Source organism: Coregonus lavaretus (assembly GCF_964263955.1).
Source record: "Coregonus lavaretus genome assembly, chromosome: 17".
Classification (NCBI taxonomy): domain Eukaryota; kingdom Metazoa; phylum Chordata; class Actinopteri; order Salmoniformes; family Salmonidae; genus Coregonus; species Coregonus lavaretus.
Genome location: NC_140004.1, coordinates 599,213 through 616,716, shown reverse-complemented (window position 1 = coordinate 616,716; position 17,504 = coordinate 599,213). Strand labels below are relative to the sequence as shown.

Genomic DNA, 17,504 nt, shown 5'->3' with positions numbered 1-17,504 from the left:
TTGCAGCCACCTCAGGGGGATGTAACGTCCCTCCAGGACACAGCCTCTCGTGACATCACACTGGTCATGCCCTACGTCTTACTAACGCCCCCGCCGTCTTCCAATCCTTTATGAATTAGGCTTTCCAGGATATGATCAACTGCTTTCTCATCATCTACATTGATGACATCCTGATTTACTCCCACTCCCTGAAGGAACACATACAGCATGTACAAAAGGTTCTTCAATGGCTCCTTGACCATAACCTTTATGTGAAGACTGAAAAGAGCACCTTCCATGTAACCTCTGTAAACTTCCTCGGTTTCGTACTGACACCTGGAGAGGTCAGCATGAATGAGAACAAAGTCACCGCCTTCAGTAACTGGCCCAGACCCACCACCGTTGAGGAACTCCAACGTTTCATTGGGTTCTCCAACTTCTATCGCCGGTTCATTCGGAACTTCAGTTCTACTGCCGCTCCCCTCACTGCCCTTACCAGTCAAAAGACCCGGACCCTTCAATGGATTGATACCGCCCTGACTCCTTTCAACAACTTGAAACGCCTCTTCACCTCAGCTCCTGTCCTTTTCCAACCTGATCCAACCCTTCCTTTCACCCTGGAGGTGGATGCCTCCGAAGTAGGAGTAGGAGCCATACTCTCTCAGCGGGTGGGAACACCTCCAGAATCACATCCTTGTGCCTTCTTCTCCAGGAAGTTATCCCCCGCTGAGAGGAATTACAATATGGGGAACAGAACTCCTCCCCATCAAGCTGGCCCTCGAGGAGTGGCGCCACTGGTTGGAGGGCACAAAACATCCCTTTCTCGTCCTAACAGATCATCGTAATCTGGAATATATCAGAGGGGCCAAGAGGTTAAACTCCAGACAAGCCCGCTGGGCTCTTCACATGCTTCCATTTTCATGTTACTTACATCCCTGGAAAGAAAAACGTAAAAGCTGATGCTCTCTCCCGCCAGTTTGACCTTCCGACCAGTAACGTTTCTTACAGGTTTATTCATGGTTCTACACTGCTCAAAAAAATAAAGGGAACACTTAAACAACACAATGTAACTCCAAGTCAATTACACTTCTGTGAAATCAAACTGTCCACTTAGGAAGCAACACTGATTGACAATAAATTTCACATGCTGTTGTGCAAATGGAATAGACAACAGGTGGAAATTATAGGCAATTAGCAAGACACCCCCAATAAAGGACTGGTTTTGCAGGTGGTGACCACAGACCACTTCTCAGTTCCTATGCTTCCTGGCTGATGTTTTGGTCACGTTTGAATGCTGGCGGTGCTTTCACTCTAGTGGTAGCATGAGACGGAGTCTACAACCCACACAAGTGGCTCAGGTAGTGCAGCTCATCCAGGATGGCACATCAATGCGAGCTGTGGCAAGAAGGTTTGCTGTGTCTGTCAGCGTAGTGTCCAGAGCATGGAAGCGCTACCAGGAGACAGGCCAGTACACCAGGAGACGTGGAGGAGGCCGTAGGAGGGCAACAATCCAGCAGCAGGAGGAGGAGCAGGAGGAGCACTGCCAGAGTGTCACGATCGTCGGGAACAGAGGAGGACCAAGGCGCAGCGTTGCAGGCAAACATACTCTTTATTTAGCGAATATACGACAAAATAAACAAACGATAACGTGACAGTACACTGTCTAACACAAACCAACTAGAAACAAGATCCCACAACCACTGTGGGCAAACAGCTTGTTTAAATGTGGTTCCCAATCAGAGACAACCAGCCACAGCTGACACTCGTTGCCTCTGATTGAGAACCACACTGGCCAACATAGAAATGGAACACATAGAATACAAATGAAACTCACACCCTGGCTCAACATACAAGTGTCCCCAGAGCCAGGGCGTGACAGTACCCCCCCCCCTAAAGGCGCGGACTCCGACCGCGCCAACTAAATACCACAGGGGAGGGACCGGGTGGGCACTCCGCCTCGGCGGCGGATCCGGCTCCGGGCCTGATCCCCACTCCCTCTCCAACCCCCCAAAGTACCCCTGGTCCGGTCTGGCCCCGCTGGCCGGAGCTGGACTGCACACTGATGAAGCGGATTGCTCTAGCTCCGGCGTAACGCATCTGACCGGTGCCGGACCAGGCACCAGTGGAACAGGCACGGGCCGTGCCGGACTGACGACGCCCACCACTGGCTTGGTGTGGAGAACAGGCACGGGCCGTGCTGGACTGGCGACGCACACCACTGGCTTGGTGTGAGGAGCAGGAGCGGGCCGAACCGGGCTGGCGACGCGCACCATTGGCTTGGTGCGGGAAGCAGGAGCGGGCCAGACCGGGCTGACGATGCGCACCCCTGGCTTGGTGCGTGGAGCAGGAACGGACCGGACCGGGCTGACGATGCGCACCCCTGGCTTAGTGCGTGGAGCAGCAACGGGCCGGGCCGGGCTGACGATAAGCACCCCTGGCTTGGTGCGTGGAGCAGGAACGGGCTGGACCGGGCTGACGACTCGCACCCTTGGCTTGGTGCGAGTGGCAGGAACAGGCCGGACCGGGCTGGCGACACGCACCATAGGCTTGGTGCGGGGAGCAGGAACAGGCCGGGCCGGGCTGGCGAAGCGCACCATAGGCTTGGTGCGGGGAGCAGGAACAGGCCGGGCCGAGCTGGCGACGCGCACCGTAGGCTTGGTGCGAGTGGCAGGAACATGCCGGGCTGGGCTGGCGACGCGCACCATAGGCTTGGTGCGGAGAGCAGGAACAGGCCGGGCTGGGCTGGCGACGCGCACCGCAGGCTTGGTGCGAGGGGCAGGAACAGACCGGACCGTACTGGGGACACACACCACTGGCCCTACACTGGGATCTGGAACGGGCCGGACCGGACTGGTAACACACCCCAGTACCTCTCGCCGTGCCTCTACACCTTCCTTCCCTTCTTTGACCAGTGGCCCCCGTAACCTGGCGGCCTCCTCTGCCAACCCGCTGGACCGCTCTATCGCGGCCTCCTGCTGCCCCGACGTCCACGTCGTGAGCCCCCCCCTAAAAAAATTCTGTGGGTCTCTCTTCCCCGTGGGCCAGGCCTCTATAGTTCTCGCCCAACTCTCGCTCTTCTGCTTCCAACTCCAGCCATTCTGCTCCTCATTTGGCTTGACCCAGTCGAGACTCTTCCTCCACTGTTCCCAAGTCCACCCTCTCGGCTCTTCATTAGGCTTGACCCAGTCGAGGTTGCCACGGAGATCTGCTAGCGACTCCCCTGGCGATGGCTCCTGGACACGCTGCTTGGTCCAGTTTTGTTGGGATCTTCTGTCACGATCGTCGGGAATAGAGGAGGACCAAGGCGCAGCGTTGTAGGCAAACATACTCTTTATTTAGCGATTATACGACAAAATAAACAAACGATAACGTGACAGTTCACGGTCTAACACAAACCAACTAGAAACAAGATCCCACAACCACTGTGGGCAAACAGCTTGTTTAAATGTGGTTCCCAATCAGAGACAACCAGCCACAGCTGACACTCGTTGCCTCTGATTGAGAACCACACTGGCCAACATAGAAATGGAACACATAGAATACAAATGAAACTCACACCCTGGCTCAACATACAAGTGTCCCCAGAGCCAGGGCGTGACACAGAGCCCTGGAAAATGACCTCCAGCAGGCCACAAATGTGCATGTGTCTGCTCAAACGGTCAGAAACAGACTCCATGAAGGTGGTATGAGGGCCTGACGTCCACAGGTGGGGGTTGTGCTTACAGCCCAACACCGTGCAGGACGTTTGGCATTTGCCAGAGAACACCAAGATTGACAAATTCGGCACTGGCGCCCTGTGCTCTTCACAGATGAAAGCAGGTTCTCACTGAGCACATGTGACAGACGTGACAGAGTCTGGAGATGCCGTGGAGAACGTTCTGCTGCCTGCAACATCCTCCAGCATGACAGGTTTGGCGGTGGGTCAGTCATGGTGTGGGGTGGCATTTCTTTGGGGGGCCGCACAGCCCTCCATGTGCTCGCCAGAGGTAGCCTGACTGCCATTAGGTACCGAGATGAGATCCTCAGACCCCTTGTGAGACCATATGCTGGTGCGGTTGGCCCTGGGTTCCTCCTAATGCAAGACAATGCTAGACCTCATGTGGCTGGAGTGTGTCAGCAGTTCCTGCAAGAGGAAGGCATTAATGCTATGGACTGGCCCGCCCGTTCCCCAGACCTGAATCCAATTGAGCACATCTGGGACATCATGTCTCGCTCCATCCACCAACGCCACGTTGCACCACAGACTGTCCAGGAGTTGGCGGATGCTTTAGTCCAGGTCTGGGAGGAGATCCCTCAGGAGACCATCCGCCACCTCATCAGGAGCATGCCCAGGCGTTGTAGGGAGGTCATACAGGCACGTGGAGGCCACACACACTACTGAGCCTCATTTTGACTTGTTTTAAGGACATTACATCAAAGTTGGATCAGCCTGTAGTGTGGTTTTCCACTTTAATTTTGAGGGTGACTCCAAATCCAGACCTCCATGGGTTGATACATTTGATTTCCATTGATAATTTTTGTGTGATTTTGTTGTCAGCACATTCAACTATGTAAAGAAAAACGTATTTAATAAGATTATTTCATTCATTCAGATCTAGGATGTGTTATTTTAGTGTTCCCTTTATTTGTTTGAGCAGTGTATTTAAAGTAATATTCTCATTGTTCAGAGAATATTAAGAAACAACGTTCTTCTATGGAAATGTCAGAAAATCAGCATAACATTTCTTACAGGTTTATTCATGGTTCTATTTAAAGTAATATTCTCATTGTTCCGAGAATATTAAGAAACACCGTTCTTCTGTGGAAATGTCAGAATATCAGCGTAACATTTATTCATGGTTCTATTTAAAGTAATATTCTCATTGTTCCGAGAACATTAAGAAACAACGTTCTTCTGTGGAAATGTCCGAAAATCAGCATAACGTTTATTCATGGTTCTATTTAAAGTAATATTCTCATTGTTCCGAGAACATTAAGAAACAACGTTCTTCTGTGGAAATGTCAGAAAATCAGCATAAGAAAATCAGCATAACGTTTCATACAGGTTTATTCATGGTTCTATTTAAAGTAATATTCACATTGTTCCGAGAACATTAAACAACATTATTTTGTGTAAATGTCAGAAAATCAGCGTAACGTTTCGTACAGGTTTATTAATGGTTCTATTTAAAGTAATATTCACATTGTTCCGAGAACATTAAGAAACAACGTTCTTCTGTGGAAATGTCAGAAAATCAGCGTAACGTTAATCATGGTTCTATTTAAAGTAATATTCTCATTGTTCCGAGAACATTAAACAACGTTCTTCTGTGGAAATGTCAGAAAATCAGTGTAACGTTTATTCATGGTTCTATTTAAAGTAATATTCTCATTTTTCTGAGAACATTAAGAAACAACGTTCTTCTGTGGAAATGTCAAAAAATCAGCGTAACGTTTCGTACAGGTTTATTCATGGTTCTATTTAAAGTAATATTCCCATTATTTCGAGAACATTAAGAAACAACATTCTTCTGTGGAAATGTCAGAAAATCAGCGTAACGTTTCGTACAGGTTTATTCATGGTTCTATTAAAAGTAATATTCTCATTGTTCCGAGAACATTAAGAAACAACGTTCTTCTGTGGAAATGTCAGAAAATCAGCGTAACGTTTATTCATGGTTCTATTTAAAATAATATTCTCATTGTTCCAAGAACATTAAACAATGTTCTTCTGTGGAAATGTCAGAAAATCAGCGTAACGTTTATTCATGGTTCTATTTAAAGTAATATTCTCATTGTTCCGAGAACATTAAGAAACAACGTTCTTCTGTAGAAATGTCAGATAATCAGCGTAACGTTTCTAACAGGTTTATTCATGGTTCTATTTAAAGTAATATTCTCATTGTTCCGAGACATTAAGAAACAACGTTCTTCTGTGGGAATTTCAATACTTCCACATAAGTTACCATTTGGTTCTATTTAATGTAATACTTTTACTACATTTTGGGAAGTAAAAAAAAAGTGACTTAAGCGATGTTCTCAGAACGTTCAGAGAATGTATGGGTCACTTATGTCAGATATTGGCAATATTCTGGGAATGTTCTAAAAATTGAATTCTACATATTAACATACATTAGCTCTAAATTCAGTTCTCAGAATATGAACTTTCCAGAAAAAGCACAAATCGTTTGTAACGTTCAGAAAACGTTCTAAGAATATATGTTTAAGAAAAACAACACATTCCTTTCTCAGCGTCAACAAAACTCTATCCTCTAGCTTGTTAAGTGTGTTCAGGTGTGTTGGCTGTGCCCACTAATTGGCCAAACCTGATCTTAATGAGTGCTTGTTTCCTTTGAAATGGGGTCTGTTTGAATAGACTAAAATGAACAGCTTTCCATGCTTAAAAATACATGGCATTCTAGCCCTGGTGACGGAGTGGACTAATTCCCGGGATAGAGAACAGAAGATCTTGGGTTCATGATTAATGTCTAAGCAAATGAATCTCCATGTGTCCTAGTGTATATGTTTTTGGAGTAAAAATACGTTAACCCAAAATAAGCTTGTGTTAAGTCTTATTGAAACATTCCGTGAAAGGTTAAGGAAGTTATTAAAAAACCTCAAAATAACCTTAAAATGTCATTCTTAAAGTGTTAAATGTTCAATAATAACCCTAACAAAACTTTCACAACATTTAGAGAAAATTCTCATAATGTTATTTAATTGCCTTCAAATAACCGATAATTTCCGTTCTCGGAGCATTAATAAAACTTTCAGGGAACCAGAGTAAATCTTTCTCAGAATCTCCCTGCAACCTAAAAATGTACGTTCCCAGAACAGACAAAATATTCATTTCTGTTGTCAGAACGTTTAAAATAACGTTGTTTTACCGGTCAGGAAACGTATGGCTTAGTCTCCCACAACCAATATGAAACCAAAAACATAAGTTCCCACAACTTCCAAGGAACCAAATGTGCTAGCTGGGAAGTGATTAATAAACCACATTTCCATCCACAGTTTTTATGCGAGTAAAGTCATACCGTGTAAGAAAAAAACCAATCACGCAGCTGTGATGGAAACAGGAAGTTTAGGTACAATTTTATAAATGCCGACAGATAATATGTTTGTTCGACATGGAGGGATCATTAAGTAAAATTAATTATGTGCTAAATCAAATCAAATTTTATTTGTCACATGCGCCGAATACAACAGGTGTAGCCCTTACTGTGAAACGCTTACTTATGCACCCTTAACCAGCAATGCAGAGTTTTTCAAAAGTAAGTAAGAAGAATATGCTCAATAAACGAAAGGAAAAATATTAACAAAATAAAATGACAACAACGAAGCTATATAAAAGGGTTACTGGTACCCAGTCAATGTGCAGGGGTAAGATATTCTTCAAATAGCCACCCTTTGCCTTGATGACAGTTTTGCACACTTTTGGCATTCTCTCAAGGCAGTGTTTCTTGTGGCCAGAGACATTAGCGTGGGGAGACTTAAAACCGTTCTACCTCACTTCTACCAACTTGTCTTCTGCGCCACAAGGTGCCCTAAAACTCTAAACCACTTTTATTATACGCACACAAGCAAATATTGTCTATTATATTGACAAGATAGTCAAGCCAATGACAGGGCAGATACACATGTGAACAACAGGCCATACAGATAGAGGACTCATCTTTGTATTTGTGCCATTATAGTGTCCGTGACAGCATGGGCAGTGCCATTGAAGCTCCATTTTAAAGTAGTCCATTTTCTTCTTCTTTATTGGCTGATTGCTCCCAACACTTAGGAATTCTTCATATGAAGAATACGGGAGATTGTTGTCACATGTAGCACACAGCCAGTACTTGCCAGAAATTCCTGCAGTTCCTTTAATGTTGCTGTAGGCCTCTTGGAAGTCTCCCTGACCAGTTTTCTTCTCGTCTTTTCATAAATTTTGGAGGGACGTCCAGTTCTTGGTAATGTCTCTGTTGTGCCGTATTTTCTCCACTTGATGATGACTGTCTTCACTGTGTTCCATGGTATATGTAATGCTTTGGAAATTATTTTGTACCCTTCTCCTGACTGATATCTTTCAACAATGAGATCCCTCTGATGCTTTGGAAGCTCTCTGCGGACCATGGCTTTTGCTCTGAGATGCAACTAAGAAAATGTCAGGAAAATCCTACTAGAACAGCTGAACTTTATTTGTGATTAATCAGAGTCACTTTAAATGATAGCAGGTGTGTAATGACTTCTATTTAACATGAGCTTGAATGTGATTGGTTAATTCTGAACACAGCCACATCCCCACTTATGCAACCAGGTTATTGTAAGGTTTTAATTTTTAATTTTCCCCCCTCAAAGATTTCAGTTTGTTTTTCAATTGATTTGTTCACATTATAGGTCACATTAACAGTGGATAAAGTTCTGACATGATTTATCTTTGTCTCATTCTTTTACATCACAAAAACCTGGCATTTTAACAGGGGTGTGCAGACGTTCTATATCCACTGTATTTTGTGAAGTGCACCAGTCCCTCCTGCAGCAAAGCACCCCCAAGGCATGATGCTGCCACCCCGGTGCTTCACGGTTGGGATGGTGTTCTTCGGCTTGCAAGCAACCCCCTTTTTCCTCCAAACATAACGATGGTCATTATGGCCAAACAGTTCTATTTTTGTTTCATCTGACCAGAGAACATTTCTCCAAAAAGTGCAATCTTCGTCCCCATGTGCAGTTGCAAACCATAGTCTGGATTTTTTATGCCGGTTTTGGAGCAGTGGCTTCCTCCTTGCTGAGCGGCCTTTCTGGTTAGGTCGACATAGGACTCGTTTTACTGTGGATATAGATACTTTTGTACCTGTTTCCTCCAGCATTTTCACAAGGTCCTTTGCTATTGTTCTGGGATTGATTTGCACTTTTCTCACCAAAGTACGTTCATCTCTTGGAGACAGAATGCGTCTCCTTCCTGAGCGGTATGACGGCTGCGTGGTCCCATGGTGTTTATACTTGCGTACTATTGTTTGTAGATATGAATGTGGTACCTTCAGGCATTTGGAAATTGCTCCCAAGGATGAACCAGACTTGTGGAGGTCTACCATTTTTATTCTTAGGTCTTGGCTGATTTCTTTGGATTTTCCCATGATGTCAAGCAAAGAGGCACTGAGTTTGAAGGTAGGCCTTGAAATACATCCACAGGTACACCTCCAAATGACTCAAATGATGTCAATTAACCTATCAGGAGCTTCTAAAGCCATGACATAATTTTCTGGAATTTTCCAAGCTGTTTAAAGGCACAGTCAACTTAGTGTATGTAAACTTCTGACCCACTGGAATTGTGATACAGTGAATTATAAGTGAAATAATCTGTCTGTAAACAATTGTTAGAGAAATTACTTGTGTCATGCACAAAGTAGATGTCCTAACTGACTTGCCAAAACTATAGTTTGTTAACAAGACATTTGTGGAGTGGTTGAAAAACGAGTTTTAATGACTCCAACCTAACTGTATGTAAACTTCCGACTTCAACTGTACCTCTCTCCCAAATGTCCCACTGTGTCCCTTACAGCCTGTTTGAGTTCAGTGAGTACCACTCACTTTCACTGGTGGCTTATATATTTGTCTGCAGGAAGCTTATCTCTAACCCAATAACTCAATCCCTCTGTTCGTCATGTGACCTTGTATAGAAACCTCAGCATTTTTTTATGACTAAACTATGGCATTATTAGAGGGCTATCTGAAAGGCACTGATAACATATTACCATTCACATACTGTCAACACATAAAATTTGACATAAACTGATAGATCATGAGTACCATGAACCTTTCCACTTTACCTTCTTTATCAATGTCCTTGTCACTTTCACTAGTCTCCATATCTGTTTCCTTCAACTAGAACCCCTCTACTCTTCCCAATAGGAAAAACCCTTCTCAATCACTACTGCTAATACACACGGATCACTCTCAAACAATGTTCTGCTTTTACCCCTACTGTAAGGTTTAAAAACAAAAATGATAACTTTCTCCTTATTGGAAGGCATTGTTTTCATTTTAGTCTACCCTAACAATGTTACTCTACAGTGGGGAGAACAAGTATTTGATACACTGCCGATTTTGCAGGTTTTCCTACTTACAAAGCATGTTGAGGTCTGTACTGCATTTTATTGCATGACATAAGTATTTGATACATCAGAAAAGCAGAACGTAATATTTGGTACAGAAACCTTTGTTTGCAATTACAGAGATCATACATTTCCTGTAGGTCTTGACCAGGTTTGCACACACTGCCGCAGGGATTTTGGCCCACTCCTCCATACAGACCTTCTCCAGATCCTTCAGGTTTCGGGGCTGTCGCTGGGCAATACGGACTTTCAGCTCCCTCCAAAGATGTTCTATTGGGTTCAGGTCTGGAGACTGGCTAGGCCACTCCAGGACCTTGAGATGCTTCTTACGGAGCCACTCCTTAGTTGCCCTGGCTGTGTGTTTCGGGTCGTTGTCATGCTGGAAGAGTAATAGGGGTTTAATGGCACAGGCAGGGAGCCCAGCCAACAGCGAGTTGCAGTAATCCAGACGGGAGATGACAAGTGCCTGGATTAGGACCTGTGCCGCTTCCTGTGTAAGGCATGGTCGTACTCTCCGAATGTTGTAGAGCATGAACCTACAGGATCGGGTCACCGCCTTGATGTTAGCGGAGAACGACAGGGTGTTGTCCAGGGTCACGCCAAGGCTCTTCGCACTCTGGGAGGAGGACACAACGGAGTTGTCAACCGTGATGGCGAGATCATGGAACGGGCAGTCCTTCCCCGGGAGGAAGAGCAGCTCCGTCTTGCCGAGGTTCAGCTTGAGGTGGTGATCCGTCATCCACACTTATATGTCTGCCAGACATGCAGAGATGCGATTCGCCACCTGGTTATCAGAAGGGGGAAAGTCTACTTGTGTGCTGCTATAGCCCCTTGCTTTAGCTATTGTCATTGAGTTCGCTAAATATTTTCATAAAGAAACTGATAAAACACACAGGTGCTAAATCAAGGTGTCTTACAAAGATGAGGACCAAGAGCAAGAGAGGGAATGCGGTTATGTAGTGTCCACAACTAAAGAATCATTGTGGAATCTGAAAAGACACGTATCCCAAAAGCATGATGGTGTACTTACTACGTGCACATGCTAAAAGAAAGGATCAGGGTGGGTAGATAACTAAGTGTGTCATTGTAGCAAAGTATTTATCAACTTTCATTTTTGTTCTATTATCTATACAATAGGCCATAATTGATTTTGGCCCAATATGCCTGGAATATTCCCCACATTCAAGGAGCTTTCCGTTTTGACTGGGTTATTTTGCCTAAAAACCTTTATGCCTATATATAGAACACATTTTTTTAAACAACTCTGCATCTCTGCCCAGCCTGGCAAGAAAGGGCCAAAAGGGGGTTTAGCATCCCCAGTCGCTCTGCAAGAGTGGAGAGGATATTCTCTGCTGCTGGCCTGCTCTCAAGGCACCATCGCGTGAACCTGAAGCCACAGACTGGCCAAACTCGTGTTTCTAAAAATGAATTCAAAAGGCACTAATAAGTCATTTCTCGTTTAATTTGTATTTAATTCTAAGTAAGACACAGCCTAGATGTGCAATGTATAGACTAATGATTTAATACAACAAAATGTTGTTTAAATGCTGAGTACGTTATGTCCCTACCAACCTATTGTGTCGCACTCGCAAATGCTTCACAATGTATTTCTTTGTAGGCTATAGTCTTGAAATAATATAGCCTAAATAATTCATTTTTGTTCCTTCTTAGGCTCCCTGTCTGGCTCCTGACCTATTTATAGTGTTTATGTGCTGTTTAATATGACATTTAGCCTATTTGAAATTAAGTGCACCTTACATTCACCTTTTCATGTTTATTCAAATACTTTTCATTGAAATCCATATGGTTCGGTTTCAATACTTAAAACCCAATTGGTAGGTCCAGGTAGTCATAAAAATAGATGGGTGTTGGTTAAATTGTGATTTTAATAAATCCCCCCGCACAGTCCCCGCAGCAGGACAATTTTCTCAAGGCTTCTGGAAAGAAATGCTTTCGGCATTCTCAACCGGTGTCGTTCATTCAGCCGACAGAAACGTTCAACCTGTTCTCCCCATAAGCAACGAGTCAGAGTCAGAGGCTGAGCCTTCTCAGGTCTCTACTCCACCCGTTACGGGGTCTAATATTGCGGGTAATGGAGTCACCATAGCCTCCCACCATCAGCTCTGACAAATTGAAAACCCTAGTCATTGGCGACTCCATTACCCGCAATATTAGACTTAAAAAGAATTATCCAGCGATTATACACTGTTTACCAGGGGGCAGGGCTAATCTGAAGATGGTGCTGGCTGAGACTAAAACTGGCGAGTTTAGATGGTTCAGGGATATCGTTATCCACGTCGGCACCAACGATGTTAGGATGAAACAGTCAGAGGTCACCAAGCGTAACATAACTTCAGCGTGTAACTTAGCTAGAAAGAGGTGTTGGCATCGAGTAATTGTCTCTGGCCCCCTCACAGTTAGGGGGAGTGATGAGCTCTACAGCAGACTCGCACAACTCAATCGCTGGTTGAAAACTGTTTTCTGCCCCTCCCAAAAGATAGAATTTGTAGGTAACTGGCCCTCTTTCTGGGACTCCCCCACCTACAGGTCCAAGCCTGGCCTGCTGAGGAGTGACAGACTCCATCCAAGCTGGAGGGGTGCTCTCATCTTATCTATCAACATAGACAGGGCTCTAACTCCTCTAGCTAGGTGCCAGGCAGCAGGCTTTTAACCAGCCTGCCAGTTTAGTGGAGTCTGCCACTAGCACAGTCAGTGGAGTCAGCTCAGCTTTCCCTATTGAGACAGTGTCTGTGCCTCAAACTAGGTTGGGCAAACTAAACATGGCGGTGTTCGCCTTAGCAATCTCACTGGAATAAAGACCTCCTCCATTCCTGTCATTATTGAAAGAGATTGTGATAATCTCACATCTCAAAATGAAGCTACTTAATGTTAGATCCCTCACTTCCAAGGCAGTCATAGTCAATGAACTAATCACTGATCATAACCTTGACTTGGGTTTTGTCCAACATGTCTCCGTACCTACGCATTGCCAGAGTCATACACTGGATCTGGTATTGTCCCGTGGAATGAATATTGTGGATCTAAATGTTTTTCGTCATAATGCTGGACTATCGGACCACCATCTTATTACGTTTGCAATCGCAACAAATAATCTGCTCAGACCCCAACCAAGGATTATCATTCTCGGACAACCCAAAGATTCCTAGATGCCCTTCCAGACTCCATCCACCTACCCAAGGACGTCGGAGTATAAAAATAACTGAGAATCTACATTTAACCTTGCGTAATACCCTAGATGCAGTCGCACCCCTAAAAACAAAAAACATTTGTCACAAGAAATTAGATCCCTGGTATACAGAAAATACCCGAGCCCTGAAGCAAGGTTCCAGAATATTTAAATGGAATGGCGCTCAACCAAACTGGAAGTCTTCCAACTAGCTTGGAAAGGCTGTACCTAATTTTCCAATCTAATTGAGGAGAATAAGAACAATCCTAAATGTATTTTTTATACTGTCGCAAAGCTAACTAAAAGCAGCATTACCCAAGAGAGGATGGCTTTCACTTCAGCAGTGATGAATTCATGAACTTCTTTGACGAAAAGATCATGATCATTAGAAAGCAAATTATGGACTCCTCTTTGAATCTGCGTATTTCTCCAAAGCTCAATGGAGACAGTTTTTTAAATCCTATATCTCTTGACACATTCATGAAAATAGTCATGGCCTCTAAACCTTCCAGCTGCATACTGGACCCTATTTCAACTAAACTACTGAAAGAGCTACTTCCTGTGTTTGGCCCTCCTATGTTGAACATAATAAAATGGCTCCCTAGAAAAAGCCAAACTTTGCCCTGGAAAATGTAAAAAACTAAATCGACCTATATCGAATCTCCCATTCCTCTAAAAAAAAATTAAAAAGCTGTTGCGCAGCAACTCACTACCTTCCTGAAGACTAATGTATATGAAACACTTCAGTCTGGGTTTCGACCCAATCATAGCACTGAGACTGCACTCGTGAAGGTGGTAAATTACCTTTTAATGGTGTCACACCAAGGCCTCGTGCTCTTGGACCTTAGTGCTGCTTTTGATACCATCGATCACCACATTCTTTTGGAGAGAATGGAAACCCTAATTGGTCTACACAGACAAGTTCTTGTCTGGTTTAGATCTTATCTGTCGGAAAGATATCAGTTCGTGTCTGTGGATGGTTTGTCCTCTGACAAATCAATTGTAAGTTTCGGTGTTCACCAAGGTTCCGTTTTAGGACCACCATTGTTTTCACTATATATTCTACCTCTTGGTGATGTCATTCGGAAACACAATCTTAACTTTCACTGCTATGGAGACGACACACAGCTGTACATTTCGATGAAACATGGTGAAGCCCAAAAATTGCCTACCCTGGAAGCCTGTGTTTCAGACATAAGGAAGTGGATGGTGGCAAATGTTTTACTTTTAAACTCGAACCAAACAGAGATGCTAGTTCTATGTCCCAAGAAACAAAGAGATCTGTTGTTTGATCTGACGATTAACCTTGATGGTTGTATAGTCGTCTCAAATAAAACTGAAGGACATCAGCATTACTCTGGAACCTGATCTCTCTTTTGACAAACATATCAATAATATTTCAAGGGCAGCTTTCTTTCACCTTCGTAACATTGCAAAAATCTGAAACCTTCTGTCCAAAAATGATGCAGAAAAACTAATCCATGCTTTTGTCATTTCTAGATTAGACTACTGCAATGCTCTACTCTCTGGCTACCCGGATAAAGCACTAAATAAACTTCAGTTAGTGCTAAGTACGGCTGCTAGAATCTTGACTAGAACCCCAACATTTGATCATATTACTCCAGTGCTTGCCTCTCTACACTGGCTTCCTGTTAAGGCTAGGGCTGATTTGAAGGTTCTACTGCTAACCTACAAAGCATTACATGGACTTGCTCCTACCTATCTCTCCGATTTGGTCCTGCCATACATAGCAACACATACGCTATGGTCACAAGACGCAGGCCTCCTTATTGTCACTTGAATTTCTAAGCAAACAGCTGAATGCAGGGCTTTCTCCTATAGAGCTCCATTTCTATGAAATGGTCTGCCAATATGTGAGAGATGCAGACTTGGTCTCGACCTTTAAGTCTTTACTGAAGTCTCATCTCTTCAGTAGGTCCTATGATTGAGTGTAGTCTGGTCCAGGGCTGCGAAAGTGAACGGCAAGGCACTGGAATGACGAACCGCCCTTGCTTTCTCTGCCTGGCCGGCTCCCCTCTCTCCACTGGCTTACTAGTCACTGGCTTACTAGTGCTCTTCCATGCCGTCCCTAGGAGGGGTGCATTACGTCGTGCCAGGCTTTATTGCGATATACTCGACTTTAGTGGGTTAAGTCACTGACGTAATCTTCCTGTCTGGTCTTGCGCCCCCTCGGGCTCGTGCGGTGGAGGAGATCTTTGTGGGCTTTGAGTGCTGCCACCGCCTGTGCGCAAAGTGCCTGGCCAAGATCTTAGACCTGGCGAGTCGCCCCCCCAACGCCGTGGTGTGCCCGTTTTGTCGCTCATTCACTGGTTTGCCGGGGGAGGCGGTTGCCAGCTTCCCGGATGACTGCAACCTAGTGGTGGTGCTGGCCCTCCAGACCCGGAACCAGAGGAACCTGAACTACCACCATGAGGGCTCCACTGAGCTGCTGCTCAGTCCCAGGTGCCTGAGCTCGCTCATGGGCAACCCTCCCTGTGGCACACCTTCCACCACCACCACCCACACCTACTTGCCCAACTACATGGTCATCACCATCATGGAACCGCCTTCGCCTTCATCTCCCCAGGAACACCACCCTCAATCCCACCCCCCCGGAGTTGCCACCATCCAGGGTAGGGACTACAGCTCGTCCAGCCTGTACACCATGGCCTCAATCCCCCAGAGGTGAGCAGTGTGGAACTGCACCACCCTCCTGTGTCAGACATCAGCCCGGGCACTCGTGTGGGTGTTGGGGCTCCTCTACTTCAGTTCCTTGCCCATGGGGGTCTACCTGCTCATCATGCATTCTGGTAAGCCTGGTCCCAGAAAGCTTCATCATGATCATGGTCTATGGTTTGTCTGTGCCTCTGTCACGAGTTCTGGGACTGCATGCCGCCGTAGCAACCAAAGTACGACCATCCGAGGGGGTTAAGAAAGGATCGCAGAATGTTACATTTTCCCGAATGGGATTGTTACTACTGACAATGGATATTGCCATCCTGGATAGAGAATATTTTGTTGTTTTATTCTTGTTTCTCAAATGGTGTGGGAGATTGTATATAAGAGGAGAGCAGGTACAAGAGATGTACATTTTAGTTCAATGTTAAGTTTTGGCATTTTCCGTTCTAGTAATGTATTGCCATTTGTGTATTGCATCAAAAACAAAACGGTCCACCAAATATTAGAAGTCGCAGTAAGTATCTTGTATGCTTTTGTAACCAGAAAAAATAAGAATGTTTTGTTTGTTTGAGGTATTAACAATATATCTATGTGGCCATAATTGGCACAGTAGAAATGTATGCATTTTGTTTTGAAAGCACTTAGAGGGAGGAGGAATGGTCTTACAAAACTTAAGTCTTGGCAAATTTGTGTAAATAATAATTTGTTACAAAGGGTGTGGATCATGTGGAGAACACCAAGAATATGTGAGTTAAAATAAAACATAACCTCCACCATAAATGTATCTACTATCGTCGTTGAAAATTGTTTCTAAAATGTAAAGTTGATTTGACAGATGCATATATTGTCACGCCCTGGCTCTGGGACTCTGTTATGTTGAGCCAGGGTGTGTTGTTTCTTTGTGTTTTGTGTGTGCTAGGGTGATATTCTAGTTCATTTGTTTCTATGTTGGCCGGTGTGGTTCTCAATCAGAGGCAGCGTGAATCAGCTGTTGCTTGTTGTCTCTGATTGGGAACCATACTTAGGCAGCCTGTTTTCCACAGTGTGTTGTGGGATCTTGTTCCGTTTGGTTTGTGTAACCGTAGGACTGCACGTTTCATATCGTTTGTTGTTTTGTTCTTATCACGCTGCGCATTGGTCCACTTCTTCTCAAGACGATTGTGACAGAAGATCCTACCTTAACTGGACCAAGCAGCGTGTCCAGGAGCCAACGCCAGATAGGACTCTAACGAACATCAACCTCGACTGGGTCAAGCCGCGGGAGGAGGAGAGAGGCTGGACTTGGGAGCAGAGGAGCAAGAGTCTGGCGAGAGCCATGGAGGCCTGGCCCACAGGGAGGAGAGACGCCCAGAACATTTTTAGGGGGGGGGCTCACGCCGTGGACGACGGGGCAGCAGGAGGCCGCCAGGTTACGGGAGTCACTGGTCACCAGGGGGAAGGAGGATGTAGAGGCACGGCGAGAGGTACTGGGGTGTGTTGCCAGTCCGGTCCGGCCCGTTCCTGATCCCCGCGTAGGGCCAGTGGTGTGTGTCCCCAGTACGGTCCAGCTTGTTCCTGTCCCTCGCACCGAGCCTGTGGTG

The 17,504-nt window shown here is 45.1% G+C and overlaps 1 pseudogene across 1 annotated transcript; it reads left to right on the top strand.

Annotated features, from left to right (window-relative positions):
* The first annotated feature begins 329 nt into the window (after positions 1-329).
* LOC311145004 (E3 ubiquitin-protein ligase RNF182-like) lies at positions 330-16,177 on the top strand (annotated as a pseudogene). Its single transcript has 2 exons — positions 330-617; positions 15,458-16,177. The product of its transcript is annotated as an E3 ubiquitin-protein ligase RNF182-like (transcript).
* Positions 16,178-17,504: the final 1,327 nt, after the last annotated feature.